At 35.0% G+C, this 12,237-nt stretch overlaps 1 pseudogene; it reads right to left on the bottom strand.

Annotated features, from left to right (window-relative positions):
- Nucleotides 1-5,907: 5,907 nt before the first annotated feature.
- Nucleotides 5,908-6,362, bottom strand: LOC143638433 (protein SPO16 homolog pseudogene; annotated as a pseudogene).
- Nucleotides 6,363-12,237: the final 5,875 nt, after the last annotated feature.

Genomic DNA, 12,237 nt, shown 5'->3' with positions numbered 1-12,237 from the left:
GGTTCAGTTTCATTTTGTTGCATATGGATTTCCAGTTTTCCCAACACCATTTGTTGAAGATGCTATCCTTCCTCCATTGCATGCTTTTAGCCACTTTATCAAATATAAGATAGTTGTAACTTTGTGGATTGGTCTCTGTGTCCTGTATTCTGTACCATTGGTCCAGCCGCCTGTTTTGGTACCAGTACCATGCTGTCTTTATTACTATTGCTCTGTAATATACTTTGAAATCCGGTATCGCTATACCGCCTGATTCACACTTCCTGCTTAGAATTACTTTTGCTATTCTAGGTCTTTTATTTTTCCATATGAATTTCATGATTGCTTTATCTATTTCTACAAGCAATGCCTTTGGGATTTTGATTGGCATTGCATTAAACCTATATAGAACTTTTGGTAATATCGCCATTTTGATGATGTTAGTTCTGCCTATCCATGAACAGGGTATATTTTTCCATCTTCTAAGATCTTCTTCTACTTCTCTCTTTAGGGTTCTGTAGTTTTCATTGTATAAATCTTTCACCTCTTTTGTTAGGTTGATTCCCAAGTATTTTATTTTTTTGAGGATATTGTGAATGGAGTGGTTTTCCTCATTTCCGATTCAGAAGTTTTGTCGCTGATATACAGGAATGCCTTTGATTTATGCTACTTTGCTGAATTCATTTATTAGTTCTAGTAGTTTTTTTGTAGACCCTTTTGGGTCTTCTAGGTATAAAATCATGTCATCCGCAAATAGTGATAATTTAAGTTCTTCTTTTCCAATTTTTATGCCTTTAATTTCTTTCATCTGTCTAATTGCTCTGGCCAATGTTTCGAGAACTATATTGAATAGAAGTGGTGATAGAGGGCATCCCTGTCTTGTTCCAGATTTTAGAGGGAATGCCTTCAATTTTTCTCCATTCAGAATGATGCTAGCCTGAGGCTTAGCATAGATAGCTTTTACAATGTCAAGGTAATTTCCTGTTATCCCTAGTTTTTCTAATGTTTTGAACATAAACGGATGCTGTACTTTGTCAAATGCTTTTTCTGCGTCTATCAAGATGATCATATGGTTCTTATCTTTAAGTCTATTGATGTGGTGAATAACATTTATTGATTTCCGTATATTGAACCATCCTTGCATCCCAGGGATGAATCCTACTTGATCATGGTGCACAATTTTTTTGATGTGCCTTTGTATCCGATTCGCCAGAATTTTATTGAGGATTTTGCATCTAGGTTCATCAGGGATATTGGTCTGTAGTTTTCTTTCTTTGAGGTGTCTTTGTCTGGTTTCGGAATCAACCTGATGTTGGCCTCATAGAATGAATTTGGAAGAGCTCCTTCTTTTTCTATTTCCTGAAATAACTTGAAAAGTATTAGTATTAATTCTTCTTTAAAGGTTTTGTAAAACTCCGCTGTATACCCATCCGGTCCCGGACTTTTCTTAGTGGGTAGTCTCTTGATTGCTTCTTCAATTTCATCCATTGATATTGGTCTGTTCAAATTGTGTGTATCCTCCTGACTCAGTCTGGGCAAATCATATGTCTTAAGAAATTTATCAATGTCTTCACTATCTTCTAATTTATTGGAATATAGGTTTTCAAGATAATTTCTAATTGTCTTCTGTATTTCTGTAGCATCTGTTGTGATATTGCCTTTTTCATCCCGTATGTTAGTAATTTGAGTTCTCTCTCTTCTTCTCTTCATTAGCATGGCTAAGGGTCTGTCAATCTTGTTTATTTTTTCAAAGAACCAACTTTTAGTTTTGTTAATTTTTTCAATAGTTTCTTTTGTTTCAATTTCGTTGATTTCCGCTCTGATTTTAATTATTTCTTGCCTTCTGCTGCATTTGCTGTTGTTTTGTTCTTCCTTTTCTAGGGCTTTTGAGATGGAGTGTGAGCTCATTTATTTGTTGGTTTTTCTTTTTTTTTTGAGGAATGACCGCCAGGCGATGAATTTCCCTCTTAAAACTGCTTTAATTGTGTCCCATAGATTCCGATAAGTTGTGTCTGTATTTTCATTTATCTCTAAGAATTTTTTGATTTCCTCCTTTACGTCTTCTGTAACCCTTTGATCATTCAGTAACATATTGTTTATTTTCCATGTGATATAGGATTTTCCCATCCTTCTTTTATCATTGATTTCCAGTTTCATTCCATTATGATCAGATAAAATGCATGGTATTATCTCCACCCCTTTATATTTACTGAGGGTTGCCCTATGGCATAATATATGGTCTATTTTTGAGAAGGATCCATGTGCTGCTGAGAAAAAAGTATATCCACTTGATGGTTGATATATTCTATATATATCAGTTAAGTCTAGGTTATTGATTGTGATATTTAGATCTATAGTTTCTTTATACAACTTTTGTTTGGAGGATCTGTCCAATGGTGAGAGAGGTGTGTTGAAGTCACCCATAATTATTGTGTTGTGGTCTATTTGATTCTTGAACTTGAGGAGAATTTGTTTTATGAACGTTGCGGCACCATTATTTGGTGCATAAATATTGATAATTGTTATGTCTTGTTGGTGAATGGTTCCTTTTAACAGTATATAATGGCCTTCCTTATCCCTTTGGATTAACTTAGTCTTGAAGTCGATTTTGTTCGATATGAGGATGGCCACACCTGCTTGTTTGCGAGGACCGTGTGCGTGGTATATTTTTTCCCAACCTTTCACCTTCAGCCTGTGTATGTCTTTTCCTGTCAGATGTGTCTCCTGGAGGCAGCATATTGTTGGATTTGTTTTTTTAATCTATGTTACCAGTCTATGTCGCTTTATTGGAGAGTTTAAGCCATTAATGTTTAGAGTTACTATTGCTATATGGTTTGTACTTCCATCCTTGTTTGATTATTTGTCTCTCTTTTTTTTTTTTTTTAATTTAGTTTGTTTCTCCATGATTAGCTTTCCCCCTGCCCTCTGTCTTTACTGAGGTACTTCCCACTGTTGGCTTTGGTTATTGTTTTTCATTTCTTCCTCGTGTAGTGTTTTGTTCAAGATGTTTTGCAATGTTGGTTTTCTGGCTGCAAATTCTTTTAGCTTTTGTTTATCATGAAAGATTTTTATTTCGTTGTCGTAACTGAAGCTTAATTTTGCTGGATACAGAATTCTTGGTTGGCATCCATTGTCTTTCAGTGTTTGAAATACGTTGTTCCAGGATCTTCTCGCTTTCAGTGTCTGTGATGAAAATCCGTTGTTAACCTTATTGGTTTACCCCTGAATGTAATCTGCCTCCTTTCTCTTGTAGCTTTTAATATTTTTTCTTTGTTCTGTATATTGGATATCTTCATAACAATGTGTCTTGGCGTTGGTCTACTATGATTTTGTATGCTCGGTGTTCTGTATGCATCTACAATTTGTATATCTGTTTCCTTTTTTATTTCTGGAAAGTTTTCTGTAATTATTTCATGTAGTAGATTACACATTCCCTTGGTTTGAATCTCTGTGCCTTCCTCGATCCTGATGACTCTTAAATTTGGTTTTTTAATGTTATCACATATCTCTTGGATGCTTCTCTCATGATTTTTAACCAGCCTATCAGAGTTGGCTAGACTCTTTTCAAGATGATATATTTTGTCTTCATTATCTGACGTTCTGGCTTCTACTTGCTCCACTCTATTAGTGATGCTCTCGTTTGAGTTTCTAATTTGGCTTATAAGTTCCTTCATTTCTAAGATTATTGTTTGATTCTTTTTTATAATCTCTATCTCCTGATAAAGATGCTTAACTTCTTCTTTTATCTGTTTTTGTAATTCGTTCTCAATGTGTTCTTTCGCTGCTTCAGTTTGCTGTCTCGTATCCTCTTTAAGGTTCCATTCCATCTGTCTAAGGTATTCCTTGAGTTCTTTATATGACCATTTTTCTGATGAATCTATATCCTCCTGGATATTTAGGCCTTCCTGCATTGTTTGTACTCCTTTCCTTCCTTGATTTTTCATATTGCTTCTTGTTCTGTTTGACTACTGAGTTGCTGTTTACTCCTATAAATTTATTTGATGCTTGGGAGGAAAGGTATTATAGGGGAAGGGAATAAGTCACCAAAGAGAATGAGAGTGAGCAGGCAGAATTAAAGGAAGGGGGAATATGAGAATTGAAAAGAAATGCAAAGACAGAAGAAAAGAAGAGAGAGAGTAAGGAAACAGAAAATTAAAAAGAACTAAAAAGAAATCATACTTGCAATAATAAAAATGAAAATTAGTATTAAAAATAAAATAAAATGAATTAAAAAAAATTGGGGAAAACAACAACAACAAAAACAAAACAAAACCAAAAAAAAAAAAAAAGAAAAAAATTTTTAATACATGCAGTCTTAGAGTTCGATTCACTATTCTTCCAGTAGGTGGAGCTGTGCCCACCGGGCCACGCTTCTCCTCTCAGTAGGCGGGAGCCAGTCACTGTGCAGCAGCTCTTTCTCCTGGACTGGGCGGGTCTCCAATCCTGAGTGCACTGGTGATGCTCACCACAATATTGGCTACACGCCAAGTCTGCTGCTCCTGTGAGCCCTGTTTTCAAGAACACCTGGGCACATTCTCCCTGTTTGCCATTCCCTTGGACCCTAAGTTTGTAGAGCTTGGGGCTGAGAACCCACAGCGAATTTGCTTGCCCTCTGGTAGCCACGCCCCTGGAAGCTGGTGCAAGAGACCTCAGTTGTCAGCACTGGTGATAGCGGTAGCCGGGAATTCCTTGCCGCGGGTCCTGCGCCACTCCTGATTCCCCCGTGCAAGAGCCGGGCGGGCGGGGCCTTTAGCAGTGCCCGGCAGGCGGGGGCTATCCACAGGAGCGCGGGGTTGGGGGTTGCGGTGTTTGTTTGCAGTGCCGAACAGCCAAAGGCGGCTCACAGAGCTGGGAAGGCAGGGCCCAGCTTTCCGTATGCTCACTGCAATGTGTGAGCAGCGGTTTTTCGGCTGGGCCGGCGGGACGGCGTCCCTGTGGGAGCTGTTCACAGGAGCGCCGCGGGTGGGGGTCGTCGTTCACAGTGCCGAGCCGGCGGGGGGGAGGGGGTGGTTGTTTGCAGTGTCGAACCACCTCTGCGCTAGGCCGGCTGGGGCCCAAGCAGGCTGTGGCCGTTTGTAAGTACGCTGCAAAGTGTGGGCAGCGGGAGTTCGGCGTTGGCCGTGAGTTCGGCTTTGGCCGGCGGGATCCGGGATCCGCGTTGCCAATATTCACTCGCTGAGATTAACTCGTCTAGGACAAAGTGACCCCTCTAATAGACTTACTAATTCCTGGTAGGTCTCCTTTCAGCGGTATTTTGCTAGAAGGCCCTCAGCAGGCCGCATGCAGGTGAATTAATGGGCCTCTCTGCTCCCGTTACTGCGGAGGCATTGAAAGTGCTGCCTCCTTGACGGCCGCCATGTTGGGTCCCTCTTTATTTTATTTTTATGTGGTGCTGAGGATTGAACCTGGTGCCTCACGCATGGTAGGTGAGTGCTCCAACTCTGAGCCACAACTCCAGCCCCTTCAGATTTCTTTTTATGCAGTTTTTATTTTTATAAATAATACATAACCACTGCTTAAAAAGTCAAAGAAAGAAAAATAGCAGTCTACTTCTCCAACCCATCTTCACCCTGAAGTACCATTCCTGAGAGTAATAACTGTAAACTCCTAGCTGTTCCTTTTCATAATTGCCTTGTTTTTCTAAGTAGTATGTTATAACTGCATTTATTAATTTTAGTAGTAGATATTCTCTCTCAACTTCTTAGTTGAAGCATTCTCTCAATCATCATATTAAGGGTTGTATTTGCCTCACTCCTTTATTTCCTGATCTCCATTCTTATTTTTCTCTCTTTTTTTAAATAAAATTACTTTTAATTGTATACATGTTATTATTTTAAATCAATATAAATATCTTTAAAGAATATATTTCAACATTATACTTTAACAGATCAAATTTTTTGATAGTCTTTCAAAAGGACAATTGGTACTTTAATTTGGGTTAATTGCATCTCTACCCAGTTTTATCTTTTGAAATGTTTTCCAAACAGGACTTTGCTCTAAGATGTAAGCTTCAGTTGTTATCATTCTATAGCAGATGCTATGTTTGTATGGTTTGGAGGTAGTCTTGGCAATAGTGCACATAAGATTAATAGCATTTACTGGGTGTTGTATACTGGAAGTATCCTTTATTTTACTTCCCAGGAATCTCTGCTGAATCCTGAACATCAGTTTCCTTTCTTCAGGCCCATGGAGGACAGCAAACAAAACCAAAAAACTATTTGGGTGAATGTTAATAAACTTATCAATTTTGTTTAGAAATATTTCTTCAGCTGCCATAATACATTCTTTGGCATCCATTAATAAAATTTCAACTCCTTAAGAGATGAGCTAATAAAAACTGTGGTTCTCCATTTTATTTCTTCTTTCCCACCACTTTCAGCCATCTATATATTTTTAGATCAGTACAGCTTCCAATGGTACCACAATCTGAGCACTGGGTCCTTCAGAGACCCTCTCAGCCAGCTGCTCTCAAACTTCCAGAACGTTCCACAAGGTGTGAGCAGACTTCTGGCTGGCAGAGCAACCCAGGATGCCCTCAGTCACCCACAGGAACTACAGCCAGTTATTTTCTCTTTAGATTCCATGAAATACATATTTCATTGCTTGTTGAGAGATCATACATGCTTGAGTTTACTTATATCTTTTCATGTCTAAAAAAGCATTCACTCTAATTCTCACTTTTTGGCTGCTTCAACTAGATATAAATTTTTTGTTTGGAAGAAATTCTTTGAATTTTCAAGGTATTTCTCAAGTATTATCTATTTTTCAGTGTTCCTGTTGAGAAACTTGATGTCATTCTTATTTCAGTTTCTTAGAATGTCTAGAAAGGCTTTTAAGAACATCTATTTTTTCATGAATAGTTTCAAATTTCACAGTAATGCACCTTTGTGTAGGTCATTTTGAATTCATTATATTTGGTTGGTACCTCAATTCTGGCAGTTCATGTATTACAATTACAGGATATTCTGTCTTGTTATGTTTTTGAAACTTACTTCCTTGTGATTTTTGTTAAGATTTTTTGGGAATTATATTATGCTAAAATTTTATTATACTAAGTAAGACTTCCTGCACAGATTTGCTTTGTTGACTTTTCTATTTTTTCCAGATTACACATTTTACCTAATTTATGTACATTTTTATCAATTCTATCTTCCAATTAATATATTTATTTCTTTTATTGTTCTGTACAGTAATGATGATGATGACAACAACTTCATGTTTTGCTTCCTTTATATATCTCTTTCATATAAATTATCTGTTTTGTTTATTTTGGTCTATTTTTATTTTAGAAGTTTTCCACAAACTTATCCTTGGATGTTTTATTTTTTTTCATATTTAAGGGTAAGGCATTCAAAAGCTGATTTTAATTTCTTTGTGTGCATTATCTTTCCTAGGTCAGCCAACCTTCTGAAAAGGAAATCCATCTACCAATCACATTCCTGTGATTTTAATCTTAGATGCCAGGGCTCTCAAAATTGGAAGGGAGAAGGGAGAAGTAGGTGAGGGTATTCCTATACTCAGAACATACATTCTTAGATTATATCCAAGTGTTAGTTGTGGCATCTTCTTTGTTTATAATCATAATCCCCAGATTACTTTTTATTTCTCTTTCATTTTATAATGGATCTAGAAGACTAATACTTCGTATGGAGACTACAAAACAACCTTCTTATTGGTTTGTATTTTTTCAAATCCAGATCTTTAGAGTTACTTGGTAATGGCAATTTCTGAGTCTTTCCGAGATTCTAGACATAGCACTTATTTCATTACTGTCCTCCATATCACTCCCCGACTCCTCTCTGACATTTAGCTTTTAAATTTCTAAGTTCTATTTTATCTATCACTACACCCTCATTTTGTCTCTCTCTACTGCTTTCTTCTCATTCATTTGCTTCACTTTTATTTTCATCTTACTGTTATAGAGCTATATGAGGAAGCAGAAGTGGATGCAGTTCATCAATCTTCCATTCTTTTGTTTTTTAGTTGTAGATGGACACAATCTCATTGTTTTTATTTATTTATTTTTATGTGGTGCTGAGGATCGAACCCAGTGCCTCATGCATGCAAGGCATGAGCTCTACCACAGAGCTACAGCCCCAGCCCACAATCTTCCATTCTTAACCACGAGCCATGATTATCTTTATTTTTCCTTTTCATGAAGCAAGTGTTGTCTCCTATGAAAAATTGTGCTCTATATGTGTAATAAGGATTGTAATGAATTCCACTGTTGTCGTGTATTTTAAAAAATAATAAAATCAATAAAAAAGAGTCTGTAGAACCTTCTGAGTTTGATGATATGTGGATGTAAAGCTTTGATAAAAATAAAATACAAATTAAAAAAAAATCAAAGTAAATCATTCAAAAAATTTTAAAAAATAGAAACTGTGACATTTCTAACATGTTTTAATGATACTTATGTTTTGTTTAAAGAGAAAAAGATCTGTATCCTTCTATTGGAACCAAGGGCTGCATTTTCTGACCAAATTTCCCAAGAAGAATACTATCAGGGAGGGCATTGGTGACTTACCTGATTTCATTCCAGATCCTATAAGAAGCATATGACAAATTATGTTCTGTTTTTAAAATGACTCAGAGTTGTAGAGCAAGATTGCATATACTTGTTGTGGCAGTTGGGGAATCTCACCTGAAGATGTTCTCTCAATATTTGTGGGGAATGGTTCCAGGGATCGCCTGAGCCAGGATATTAAAATCTATGCATCTTCAAGAACCTTATATAAAATAGTATTGTGTTTGTGTATAACCTATAGGCATTCTCCTGTATAATTTAAATCATTTCTAGATTGCTTATAGTGCCTAATATAATGTAAATGTATTATAAATAGTTGTTTTCTGTGTTGTTTAGGGAATAATGATCAGAAAATATATTCTATATGTGTTCAGCACAAATTCAGTCATCTTAGGCCTAACTAACAGCACAAAAAGGAGACACAACAGTGAACAACACTCAAACAACAATTAATAAAGAAATATTAAAGATCTACAAATGACCGGAGGCTACAACAGGGTTTGAGTTCAGACCTCTTCTTTCTCATCAATTCAGCCTAGTGCTTAGTGGGCAGCAAATTTTATTTATTTTTTAACATTTTTTCAGCAATACTTTTGATCTGTTGATGGAATCTACAGATATATAATATATGGCTAAGTAGGATAACTGTTCTAAGATTCACTGTAAAATCTCACTCTGATAATTTATTCCTTATCTAGATATGAGGAACTTAATTGCCACATATTAGTATTTATTCCAAATACTTCTCTATATGAGGGACTTCATAGCTTCCATCTAAAAATAGTAGAGAATGCACCTAGCCATGAAGGACTGTGGGTGTGTGTTGTAAATTCTTTTCCTAAAAGTAATTTCTCCACATCTCAAAAAAAGTAATTTTTTCATACCTCAGCAAAAATTATCTGAACGAAGTCTTGTTAGAAGCCTATGTACATAACTAGAGAAGGAGCTTTGAATGGATTTGGCATTCCTGATGGAAACATGGCATATTCAGAATCTAATTCTTTTGGTAGAAAGAATTGTTTCTCACTAGTAGCTGAGATGTTATATTATGCAACTTTTCAAAAGATAAGGAAATCACAAAGACATTAATAAGATACATGCAGTTTAGTGTCTCACAGGGAGGAAGTAATGCAGATTTTTCAAAACAAGATAATTCATGCCTAAGGCCATTGTCTTAGGTGCAGAAAGGAGAATATTTCCAATGGATGTAGAAGAATGTTAGTGGTAATTACCAACCTTAAATAGATATAATATAATATAGTATGTTATAGAATATAGCTTATGTTAATCTGCCTTTCCATATTGACATAGATATAGCATAAGTGAATGAGGTTATATGGGAAAGATTATCAACTATTAGAAATTACTTTTGTAAAAATTTGAAGAAAGAATACTTTTATTTGTTAACAAATAAAATGATTAGAAATATAAAAATCTTTGTTCCCCTGGCTCCACTTCTGACTGTGAACACATTTGGCCTAAAATAACTGGACAGATGAACAGATGAATTCCTTTATGACAAGCAACAGCAAGCCAGACAGAGCTTTGGTTAAAATAAATTCTGACATCTGCAGATGGAATGAACTGCAGGGCAATGTTTAATACATCTCAGTTTTGCTTGTTTAATATTTATTGAGATTGGACAATGTACTGGTGGGTGTGCAAAATGTTAGCACAACATGGTTCTTTTCTTTAAGAGTAGAGTTAAAAACTATCTCCTGGCTAGTTAAGGAGAATAAACTATGAATACCATTTGAATATGTTTGTTTACAGAATTCAAGAAGACTAGATTTATAAGATCAAATAAATTTAACAAGTCCTCACTGTGTTCTTACTATAATGGTGTGATATTAGGAAAAAAAATACTTACCCTTAGCGAGAATACAGGACTAGTTCATAGGAAACAATTTGACATCAATGCACCAAAGAAAAAAGAGAATGACATAATCTAAGTTATAGAATACATAATAAGGTAAATTGGATAGGAAGTCAAAGAAGGGAGGTTAACTGGGAGGTGAAGTATTCAAGAGTATTCATTTATATTCTATAAAACTATGAGAAATAATCTTAAACTCCTGAGTTTAGAACATGCAAAGTCACCGAAAATATATTAAATATAGTTTAAAAAAGGAAGAAGAAAAGAAAAAGAAAGATAAAAGCTGTCTTTTTTCTTTTCTTTCACTTGGGATGGGTTATTAGGGGTTGAACCCATAGAAGTTCTACTACTGAGTGACATCCCCAAGTATTTTTATGTTTTATTTTGAGACAGGGTCTATGCTAAGATGCTGATGTTGACTTCATATTTATGATCCTCCTACCTCAGCCTCCCAAGTCACTGAAATTATAGGTGAGCTAAACTGAACCTGGCTAAAAGCAAAGTTTTCAAAAGGTATTTTTACAATGCTTTTATTTCTATAGAAATGGACAAATAATAATTGGGAAGAATATATTCCTACAGTTAATAATTATACCTGGGGCAAAAGTAAAAAAATACTTATATTTTAGATCATGTTTTTCTATAACAGTTTTAACAACTATAAATTATTTTTTTAAATTGTAAATAAGTCAAATTATATCAGACTTTCTGGTAATATATTTCTTCCACAATCTCAAACATACTTATATTCCAGGGTAGATTTTTACTTAGAAATACACTGAAAGTAACTATACCTAAATAAGGATTATGTCATTAGAAAATAAGAGGCATAGATAAGAATGCCAAAGACATTAAAAGGTAAGTGGAGAATATTGAGAATGAGATTATCTTAATAATTTGAAAAATGTGGGCTAAGGGGAAGAAAGAATATTATTGAAACTTATGCAAAACGATGTAAAACATACTTCTGTAATCAAGTTGTTAGTGTAATTGAATCAGTATTTAAAAGTTTTCTCTATAAAGTCACTAAACTCAGAAGTTTCAAAAGCATATTCTATCAAACCTTTAAGAAATGTGTATTCCAGACTATAAAGGAATAGGAAAAGGATGAATATTCCTAATTTATTGTATGAAGCTAGTATAACTTTGTTACCTAAACAAAGAATGGGTAAAACAAGAAAATAAAATGTTTACTAAGTAACATATTGCAAAAATTCCAATCAAGAAATTATCGAACTGAATTCCAGACAAGCATTAATAAGCCAAATTGAAATAGCCTGGTTGAATTTATTCCAGTAATGGTGGTTTGGTTTAACATTAGAAATTCTGCTGATAGAATTTACTTAATAAAAATTTAGGGGGAAACATGATTTACCCAATGGACAGCAAAGAAATATTGTTGAAATCCAACATTAATTCATAGATTATAATGTATGTGAGACAAAAGAAATGGAAAGGAACTTCCCTAATTTAATAAAAACTATTTACAAAACTATAGTACAGCTAATTTGGAAAACAGTTTGGCAGCTTTTCAAAGAGTTAAATACAGAATAGCCATGTGATTTAGGTGCTTGCCAGGGAAAGTTGAAAAATAGGTACACCCATATCTTTTTTCAGGAGTATTCATAGCAGTATTATTCAAAAAGTCCAAAAATTTGAAAAGAAACATATCTTAAATTATATTAATTGATAAATTGATTGAAAATAGTGATATAGCCACACACATTATTATACAGTAGCCAAAAACTAATGATGTATTGATATTTGCTACATCATGAATTAACTTTTAAAACATTAACTTAAGTGGAAGAATGGACACAAAAGGCCCCATATTTATGATTTGATTGGTATGGAA

The sequence above is a fragment of the Callospermophilus lateralis genome, chromosome X, assembly GCF_048772815.1.
Source record: "Callospermophilus lateralis isolate mCalLat2 chromosome X, mCalLat2.hap1, whole genome shotgun sequence".
NCBI classification, from domain to species: domain Eukaryota; kingdom Metazoa; phylum Chordata; class Mammalia; order Rodentia; family Sciuridae; genus Callospermophilus; species Callospermophilus lateralis.
Note: the sequence above shows the minus strand (reverse complement) of the source record. Positions and strands in the feature narration are given on the sequence as shown.